General features: G+C 39.4%; 1 long non-coding RNA gene across 1 annotated transcript; it reads right to left on the reverse strand.

Moving 5' to 3' along the window:
* Window positions 1–29: 29 nt before the first annotated feature.
* On the reverse strand, window positions 30–9542 carry LOC119031357. Its single transcript, XR_005078578.1, has 4 exons — window positions 9463–9542; window positions 6314–6453; window positions 5930–6022; window positions 30–957 (listed from the first exon to the last, which is right to left on the reverse strand). It is a non-coding gene; the product is annotated as an uncharacterized LOC119031357 (long non-coding RNA).
* Between the last annotated feature and the right edge of the window lie 1479 nt (window positions 9543–11021).

The following is an 11021-nucleotide window of genomic DNA, read 5'->3' on the forward strand; positions in this document are numbered from 1 at the left end:
AAAAAAAAAAAAGCATTCAGAGAAAAACCTGATGATTACTGGTGCGAGTTTTATTTTATTTTAAGTACCTCAGTTTAAAACAAGGTTAAGAGCTCAGTCACTTTGGCCAGTTTATTTACATAGAATTCAATCCATACAGAGATATGGAAATTAATCAAAACTAAAAACATTAAGACATTAAAACAGCATCTAAAAGAAGAGAAAACATAATATAATCAGCTACAGATAAAAAAGAAATGCATTAAATTATTTACTTATTTGAAAGCCACAGTGAACAGTTATATTTTTTTCCCGATTTAGATGGGCTGACCTCGTTTATGTTACTGACGACTTATTAAAGAAGTAACTATCAGAATAAACATTTTAAATAACCCTCCTGATCAACAAACAGAAACAAACAAAAAGAAAAAAAAGTTTTTGAACTACTCACGTTAGCAGACATGAGTAGTTCAAAAACCTTTTTCATAAACTCTGTGTACACAAACAATGTTCTCAGTGCTGGTGTTCATGTGTAGAGACCCTGGTGATACTACGGGCAAAGTTTCATGTTGTCGAGACTTCTCACTGTTTTAAAAATAGAGATTTTGATGCCATTGTATCTCTGCCCCAAGCACTCCCGTTCAAAATTAACGTGCCCGAAAACGCAAATACAGTAAATTACAGTAAGTCCAACCAAAAAACTGTATATTTCAAATATAGTGGAAGCTTTGACAACGCCACTGAGAGGAGACGCTGGACTCCATCAAAAGACTTCTTTAAAAATCGGGTGAGCAGGATTCAAACCACAACAGTGTAATTCAAAAAAAGGGTTTCTTACGTAAATAGCCATTAAAGACGACAGTGCTCCCAGTGTGAGCAGGTGAAACTGTAGTCAGCAAACAACTGCATGACCTGAAGGAGTTTCTTCACAAGACGACACTCAGATCCTCAGTTTTCCTGCTGCGGCTCGTCCGTCACCTGCAGGAAGATAAAGAGGAGCAGTGGTAGTTTGATGTCTCTTTGTGGAGGCTTTTAAAATAGTGTTTAGAGGTTTTGTGTGTTTTTAGAGGTTTTGTGTTTGTTTTCAGAGTTTTTGTTTGTTTGTGGAGGTTTTGTGTTTGTTTTTAGAGTTTTTGTGTGTTTGTGGAGGTTTTGTGTTTGTTTTTAGAGTTTTTGTGGAGGTTTTGTGTTTGTTTTTAGAGTTTTTGTTTGTTTGTGGAGGTTTTGTGTTTGTTTTTAGAGTTTTTGTGTGTTTGTGGAGGTTTTGTGTTTGTTTTTAGAGTTTTTGTTTGTTTGTGGAGGTTTTGTGTCTGTTTTTAGAGTCTTTGTGTGTTTGTGGAGGTTTTGTGTTTGTTTTTAGAGTTTTTGTGTGTTTGTGGAGGTTTTGTGTGTTTTTAGAGTTTTTGTGGAGGTTTTGTGTTTGTTTTTAGAGTTTTTGTTTGTTTGTGGAGGTTTTGTGTTTGTTTTTAGAGTTTTTGTGTGTTTGTGGAGGTTTTGTGTTTGTTTTTAGAGTTTTTGTTTGTTTGTGGAGGTTTTGTGTTTGTTTTTAGAGTTTTTGTTTGTTTGTGGAGGTTTTGTGTTTGTTTTTAGAGTTTTTGTGTGTTTGTGGAGGTTTTGTGTGTTTTTAGAGTTTTTGTGGAGGTTTTGTGTTTGTTTTTAGAGTTTTTGTGTGTTTGTGGAGGTTTTGTGTTTGTTTTTAGAATTTTTGTGTGTTTGTGGAGGTTTTGTGTTCGTTTTTAGAGTTTTTGTGTTTGTGGAGGTTTTGTGTTTGTTTGTGAAGGTTTTTAAAATTGTTTTTAGAGGTTTTGTGTTTGTTTATAGAGGATTTGTGTGTTTGTGGAGGTTTGTGTGTTTGTTTTTAGAGGTTTTGTGTGTTTGTGGAGGTTTTGTGTTTGTTTTTAGAGTTTTTGTGTGTTTGTGGAGGTTTTGTGTTTGTTTTTAGAATTTTTGTGTGTTTGTGGAGGTTTTGTGTTCGTTTTTAGAGTTTTTGTGTTTGTGGAGGTTTTGTGTTTGTTTGTGAAGGTTTTAAAAATTGTTTTTAGAGGTTTTGTGTTTGTTTATAGAGGATTCGTGTGTTTGTGGAGGTTTGTGTGTTTGTTTTTAGAGGTTTTGTGTGTTTGTGGAGGTTTTGTGTGTTTGTGGAGGTTTTGTGTGTTTTAAGAGGTTTTGTGTGTTTGTGGAGGTTTTGTGTGGTTTTAGAGGTTTTGTGTGTTTGTGGAGGTTTTGTGTGTTTTTAGAGGTTTTGTGTTTGTTTTTAGAGGTTTTGTGTTTGTTTTAAGAGTTTTTGTTTGTTTGTGGAGGTTTTGTGTTTGTTTTTAGAGGTTTTGTGTGTTTTTAGAGGTTTTGTGTTTGTTTTTAGAGTTTTTGTTTGTTTGTGGAGGTTTTGTGTTTGTTTTTAGAGTTTTTGTGTGTTTTTAGAGGTTTTGTGTTTGTTTTTAGAGTTTTTGTGTGTTTTTAGAGGTTTTATGTTTGTTTTTAGAGGTTTTGTGTGTTTTTAGAGGTTTTGTGTTTGTTTTTAGAGGTTTTGTGTTTGTTTTTAGAGTTTTTGTGTGTTTGTGGAGGTTTTGTGTTTGTTTTTAGAGTTTTTGTGTGTTTTTAGAGGTTTTGTGTTTGTTTTTAGAGTTTTTGTGTGTTTGTGGAGGTTTTGTGTTTGTTTTTAGAGTTTTTGTGTGTTTTTAGAGGTTTTGTGTTTGTTTTTAGAGGTTTTGTGTTTGTTTTTAGAGTTTTTGTGTGTTTGTGGAGGTTTTGTGTTTGTTTTTAGAGTTTTTGTGTGTTTGTGGAGGTTGATTTTTGAGGAACCTGGGAAAGTGCTCAAGGTGTCAACATGTGTACACACTGAGAGACACAACATTAGAACCAGTGACAGGTGAAATAATAACATGGATGATTTTGTTCCAGTGTCATGTTCGGCTGTGAAGCCATGAGTCCTGGCATTCATGTGGATGTCTCTTTGACAGACACCAGTCACCCAAACACAGATGCAGACCAAGTACACCCCCTCATGGCAGCAGCACTCCTTGGTGGCAGTGCGCCCCCTGCAGGACAACGAGCCTGCAACACTTCAAAAACTGCTCAGGAACGACCCGAGGAACGTGGGAAAGAGCTCAAGGTGTCAACATGACCTCCAGATTCCCCAGATCTCAATCCAACTGAGCTTCCACTGGATGCAGTCTGAGCCAAGAACCATCCATGGGGGCCCCAACATGGATGGTAGTTGGTTCTGGCGCATCCGATGGATGCTCAACTGAAGTGGGATCTGGACAATGAGGGGGCCAGTTTGAAACCTTGGGTTCTTTGCCATGAGGGGGTGCAGTTGGTCTGAACGGTGTTTGGGTGGCTGGTGTTTGTCAAAGAGGATCCACAGAAATGACAGAACTCAAAGTTTCCCAGCAGAACATTTGATTGTAACAAGATGATCAATGCTCACTTCACTTGTCAGCTGTTTTAATGTTGTGGCTGAACAGTGAAGATATACATGTTAAACACTTTTCATATTTTGCATAAATTGAGTTTTTATATTATTAGTTATATTATTACTATATTAATTACTTCTCTTTGATTATAGATTAAATTATCCAGCATTAAAAGCAGAAAGTTGAGACCTTAGGGAGAAAATGTGAGACAAGCAAGTGTCCTGCATTATGGAGGACAATTATTAATCAACTGATTAATTGTGTGACGGTTTACTCATGAAGCAATTCTGTACAAAGACAGCTGATTTTTGAGTCTCATTCTCAGATCGTCAAATAACGCACTTTGTGGACTATTATGCACTACTATGAATGCCATTCAACTCAAGCTACCAGCTCATTTTATCCCCCTTGTTCACATTGTTTAGCTAACACTGTTTGGCTGAGCCTGAAAAGCTTTATACCACGACGTTCCATGTATAACCTTCAATACACTCAGAAGGACGCAGACCAACTAACAACCGCTAAAACCGTTTGTAGCGATCAGAATCAGAAATCCTTTAACGTCCCGCAGACGAGGAAATGTGCTTGTTGCAGCAGCGTCAGAATGTTACGAGAACAAGAGCAATAGTAAAATAGACGATATAAAATAGAAAATACTATTAAAAAGGAAATAAAATAGAATCAAATTGACGTATATATTTACATGGTATAGTGCAAGAATGAACAGATATATACAGATTTTAAATATAGATAATAAATATGGGTGTTGTTCGCAAGACAACAACTCCAAAGGCTTCACAAAGCTTATCGAGCACTCTCTGAACGCACGTTTGCGTGCTGGATCGGAGACGTACCTGAACTGAAAACAATCCTTCACTACACTCGCAACAACGCAGACAAACAAAAAACTGCTCAAACTGTTTGTAGCAATCAGTTTGCTGCACTTCTACCATGAAAAATTGGATCCTTATTAGTGGTCTGCTGGGCAGTGAGGCCGAGGGCCCTGTAACAGCTTTGTAACGATCTCTGCATGGTTTTGTCAAGCAGGATGCTGTTGCACACAGTTGCAAGGAAAAATGAATTCCTGCAATTGTTTTCATTTACTTTTATCCCAGAGGTTCAACATTATCTTCAAGCAAAGGCATCGCGCCCATACACACTGAACTCGCCAGGGAAATCGTCATGGACAGTTGAGGGCAGAGATCCAAGCCGCTTTAGTGGCGTCAGGCTAGCTTCTACCGTGGCCCTGAGCATGTCCCTAGCCAGGCCGAGGCCCAAGCTAAACACGCACACTATGTGCACGCTTCTACCAACCATAGGTATCTGAACATGAGGGACCTGTAAGTTGGCGGGATCGCACGAGGGCTCGTAAGATACGCTATTACCAATACCAGCAACTGATCAAAGGCCTGACTACTGCCATTCATGGAAAACACTGCTTACAGCTCCGATGGACTGCACTCGGGCATTTGCCATTGAAGATAGCTGAAGTCCTGTCAAGTTAACCTTTATTTTACAATGATAGAACTTATGAATTACAAACACCAGGTTTGCCTGGCAGACCACTAACAACTGGATTGCTGTTACCTAACTTTTGTCCCTAAAGTCACGTTGTTTTGGAGGCACGAGGCCTCCAAAACAACGCGTCTCCGCTCAGTGCTGCTGTTGTTGTAGCTCTCAATTCGCTTCACTTCTACTAGAGGTGGGAATCTCTTGGCACCTCACGAATCGATTCGATTACGAACCGATTCTCAATGCAGCAATTTTTTGTATGTATATTTCCATGCATGATTTAAAATAATAATAAGAATAATAAAAATAGGAATAATAAGAATAATAATAACAACAAAATAATGACAATAATAAGAAGAATAATAAGAAGTATAATAATAATAATGATAAAAATAGGAATAATAAGAATAATAATAACAACAAAACAATAATGATAAGAAGAATAAGAATAAGAAGTATAATAACAATAATATTAAAAATAGGAATAATAATAATAACAACAATAATAATAAGAATAATAAGAAGTATAATAATATTAAAAATAGGAATGATAAGAATAATAATAATAACAATAATAATGATAATAATAATAATAAGAGGAAGAAGTATAATAATAAGAATAATAAGAATTAAATCTGAGCTTGTTAATCACATCCTACTTTTTTCACACTGTGTGACTAATTGGTGCTTCCAATATATTTAATTATTCAAACAAATGAAAGAAATGTGGCAAGTCAACTGGAAAGTTACATTTGCTAGCAAACATCCAGCTTTGCAAAGAACCAAAAGGAAAAGTATGCCTGTAGCAGCATACATGTAGCACATTAGTACATAAATAACATTGATCATTGTGTTCCAGCGACACTGTACTGTCTTCTGCCAACCAAAACTGTCGGTATTCAACCACCTGTGAATGAGACTCGACTATCCTCTAGAATCATTTACTGATACTAGAGTATTAATGAACAGCAACTGACAAATCTCACACTTTCTGCCTTTAACTTTTGCACCTATACTGCACTGACCTTGTTGGACCAGGTGTCTCTCCTCTCTGGGTCTGATCACCATACAGGTCACAGCTGTTCCACCTGAAGCTGAAGACAAGTCCCACTGTTCACCTGGAGAGAGGAGGAGGTACTTTAATATAACATGACCACTACATGCTCAGACATTGTTAAACAACTCATGGACCCTGCTTCTAAATCAGTAATTCCACAAAACAGGAACAGATAATGTAGGTAATGGAAGCCCTGGTCCCCCCACCAAAAAACTGTCTATTTCAAATATAGTGGAAGCTTTGACAACGCCACTGAGAGGAGACGCTGGACTCCATCAAAAGACTTCTTTAAAAATCGGGTGAGCAGGATTCAAACCACAACAGTGTAATTAAAAAAACAAGTGTTTCTTACGTAAATATCCATTAAAGACGACAGTGCTCCCAGTGTGAGCAGGTGAAACTGTAGTCAGCAAACAACTGCATGACCTGAAGGAGTTTCTTCACAAGACGACACTCAGATCCTCAGTTTTCCTGCTGCGGCTCGTCCGTCACCTGCAGGAAGATAAAGAGGAGCAGTGGTAGTTTGATGTCTCTTTGTGGAGGCTTTTAAAATAGTGTTTAGAGGTTTTGTGTGTTTGTGGAGGTTTGTGTGTTTGTTTTTAGAGGTTTTGTGTGTTTGTGGAGTTTTTGTGTGTTTTTAGAGGTTTTGTGTTTGTTTTTAGAGGTTTTGTGTGTTTGTGGAGGTTTTGTGTGTTTTTAGAGGTTTTGTGTTTGTTTTTAGAGTTTTTGTTTGTTTGTGGAGGTTTTGTGTTTGTTTTTAGAGTTTTTGTGTGTTTGTGGAGGTTTTGTGTTTGTTTTTAGAGTTTTTGTGTGTTTGTGGAGGTTGATTTTTGAGGAACCTGGGAAAGTGCTCAAGGTGTCAACATGTGTACACACTGAGAGACACAACATTAGAACCAGTGACAGGTGAAATAATAACATGGATGATTTTGTTCCAGTGTCATGTTCGGCTGTGAAGCCATGAGTCCTGGCATTCATGTGGATGTCTCTTTGACAGACACCAGTCACCCAAACACAGATGCAGACCAAGTACCCCCCCTCATGGCAGCAGCACTCCTTGGTGGCAGTGCGCCCCCTGCAGGACAACGAGCCTGCAACGCTGCAAAAACTGCTCAGGAACGACCCGAGGAACGTGGGAAAGAGCTCAAGGTGTCAACATGACCTCCAGATTCCCCAGATCTCAATCCAACTGAGCTTCCACTGGATGCAGTCTGAGCCAAGAACCATCCATGGGGGCCCCAACATGGATGGTAGTTGGTTCTGGCGCATCCGATGGATGCTCAACTGAAGTGGGATCTGGACAATGAGGGGGCCAGTTTGAAGCCTTGGGTTCTTTGCCATGAGGGGGTGCAGTTGGTCTGAACGGTGTTTGGGTGGCTGGTGTTTGTCAAAGAGGATCCACAGAAATGACAGAACTCAAAGTTTCCCAGCAGAACATTTGATTGTAACAAGATGATCAATGCTCACTTCACTTGTCAGCTGTTTTAATGTTGTGGCTGAACAGTGAAGATATACATGTTAAACACTTTTCATATTTTGCATAAATTGAGTTTTTATATTATTAGTTATATTATTACTATATTAATTACTTCTCTTTGATTATAGATTAAATTATCCAGCATTAAAAGCAGAAAGTTGAGACCTTAGAGAGAAAATGTGAGACAAGCAAGTGTCCTGCATTATGGAGGACAATTATTAATCAACTGATTAATTGTGTGACGGTTTACTCATGAAGCAATTCTGTACAAAGACAGCTGATTTTTGAGTCTCATTCTCAGATCGTCAAATAACGCACTTTGTGGACTATTATGCACTACTATGAATGCCATTCAACTCAAGCTACCAGCTCATTTTATCCCCCTTGTTCACATTGTTTAGCTAACACTGTTTGGCTGAGCCTGAAAAGCTTTATACCACGACGTTCCATGTATAACCTTCAATACACTCAGAAGGACGCAGACCAACTAACAACCGCTAAAACCGTTTGTAGCGATCAGAATCAGAAATCCTTTAACGTCCCGCAGACGAGGAAATGTGCTTGTTGCAGCAGCGTCAGAATGTTACGAGAACAAGAGCAATAGTAAAATAGACGATATAAAATAGAAAATACTATCAAAAAGGAAATAAAACAGAATCAACTTGACGTATATATTTACATGGTATAGTGCAAGAATGAACAGATATATACAGATTTTAAATATAGATAATAAATATGGGTGTTGTTCGCAAGACAACAACTCCAAAGGCTTCACAAAGCTTATCGAGCACTCTCTGAACGCACGTTTGCGTGCTGGATCGGAGACGTACCTGAACTGAAAACAATCCTTCACTACACTCGCAACAACGCAGACAAACAAACAACCGCTCAAACTGTTTGTAGCAATCAGTCTGCTGCACTTCTACCATGAACAATTGGATCCTTATTAGTGGTCTGCTGGGCAGTGAGGCCGAGGGCCCTGTAACAGCTTTGTAATGATCTCTGCATGGTTTTGTCAAGCAGGATGCTGTTGCACACAGTTGCAAGGAAAAATGAATTCCTGCAATTGTTTTCATTTACTTTTATCCCAGAGGTTCAACATTATCTTCAAGCAAAGGCATCGCGCCCATACACACTGAACTCGCCAGGGAAATCGTCATGGACAGTTGAGGGCAGAGATCCAAGCCGCTTTAGTGGCGTCAGGCTAGCTTCTACCGTGGCCCTGAGCATGTCCCTAGCCAGGCCGAGGCCCAAGCTAAACACGCACACTATGTGCACGCTTCTACCAACCATAGGTATCTGAACATGAGGGACCTGTAAGTTGGCGGGATCGCACGAGGGCTCGTAAGATACGCTATTACCAATACCAGCAACTGATCAAAGGCCTGACTACTGCCATTCATGGAAAACACTGCTTACAGCTCCGATGGACTGCACTCGGGCATTTGCCATTGAAGATAGCTGAAGTCCTGTCAAGTTAACCTTTATTTTACAATGATAGAACTTATAAATTACAAACACCAGGTTTGCCTGGCAGACCACTAACTCGATATCACGAGGCCTCCAAAACAACACATCTCCGCTCAGTTCTGCTGGTGTTGTAGCTCTCAATTCCCTGCACTTACACCCTGAACAAGAACACCAATCAGGGTTCTCCCCAGACGGTGGAACAGCTGCGCTGCGCCGCTATACTGCAAACTCAGCACCACTATACTCATTTTCAACGTTAGCTGCTTCATAGCGGGCGTTTGTGGGCTGCTGCGGTCTTCCCGGAAAAAAAAAGCCCCCCTGGCTGACGGTGACGAGCGGCCGTCTGTCCCTCGGCTGACGACGATAACGAACGCATTTGAATCTACGTAAATGAAGCTGTCCATTTAAAATGTGCAAACTGTCGGTATTCAACCACCTGTGAATGAGACTCGACTATTCTCTAGAATCATTTACTGATACCAGAGTATTAATGAACAGCAACTGACAAATCTCACACTTTCTGCCTTTAATTTTTGCACCTATACTGCACTGACCTTGTTGGACCAGGTGTCTCTCCTCTCTGGGTCTGATCACCATACAGGTCACAGCTGTTCCACCTGAAGCTGAAGACAAGTCCCACTGTTCACCTGGAGAGAGGAGGAAGTACTTTAATATAACAAGATCGCTACATGCACATGCATATGTGTGTGTGTGTGTGAGAGAGAGAGAGAGAGAGAGAGATAAAGAAATAAAGACTGATATAACCATGTGCATGACATCATTTCAGGAGTCTCACATCACTCTGCACTGTAATATCTACTATAATCTGATTTAATAAATGCGTTTTTTTTTAAAGCTATACCAAAAGTAAACCAAATGTATTAAGTCATGACATCATTTAGTGCTTTATAGACAAGCAATATGATTTCAAAGTCTATTTTTCACACACAGGGAGTCAGTGCAGCGATGTGAATAACACATTAACTTAAACCAGAATTGAGACAAACACACTGAATACATTTAGTGACGACTGCAATGAGGCTGCATATTGTGTTAGCTAACTGTGCTGTACTCAGATATTCAACTCCAACCATGCTAGCACTAACAAGTTAACATTACACAGCACGATAATGGCGTCATGCTAACACTCTCAGACAGACACACACATGCTAGCTAACATGCTAGCTAACATTTAAACACAACGATTAAATGACTCAGACGTCTTTATAAGCTCGTTATAGTATCAGGGCCCGGTTAATGTGCCATTGATAAGGCAGCTGAGCCGCTGCTAACGTGTTTCCAAACCTTGCAGTGCGTTTGCAACAACTTTAAAGTCAGCTAGCTAACATAACACAGCATAACCACTCTCTTAAACTGACCAGGAAACGTTAGCTAACCAGATTTCAAGCCGTTCAAAATAATAAAGTTTCATGCCGATTTAACCGAAACTAACGACTCGTTTTAATAAAGTGACCTACATTAATTAACTGTGCATTGTTCAGGTAATAAACACGGCAAAGTTAAAAACCGCCAAAATCACAATGGAGTTTGGTGCACAGAGCAAAACATAACGTCCATCGCGGATTTAATTGAATGCATGAGAAAATTATGTTCGAGCGGAATTTACCTCAACATTCATCAGATAAATGAGACATCTTCAGCTTCTGTTCAGAGTTATTTCAGAAACATCTGAGGTAAAAACAAATCTCACCGACAGGAGAGGGAGGCTGGCTTCCTTTTAACCCGCACATATGTAGAATTTACTGGGCTTATACAACATGACGGTAGTTAATATATGGACCTCTCTGAGATCTGTAGGTAATAACTGATCTGTATACCTCAAACACAGACAGGAATACACCTGTACTGAGCAGGTAAATGCACACATAAAGCAGATTACAACAGAAAAGTTTACTGACCGTGTTCGTGTCCTCAGAGACGAGCAGCTCGGACCAGAGTGAAGATCCATTAATCACTAATATACACATCTACAGTTTTGGAGGGAAATGCTCTTACTTCGCGCGGGAAACGAGTAAGACCGCCCCTTTTGGCGCTCACCACCTGTATTCGTCAGAAAATCTGTGGGTGGGACTTATTTGGGGTGGTTAATGCA

This window comes from Acanthopagrus latus, chromosome 13 (assembly GCF_904848185.1).
Source record: "Acanthopagrus latus isolate v.2019 chromosome 13, fAcaLat1.1, whole genome shotgun sequence".
Taxonomy (NCBI): Eukaryota; Metazoa; Chordata; class Actinopteri; order Spariformes; family Sparidae; genus Acanthopagrus; species Acanthopagrus latus.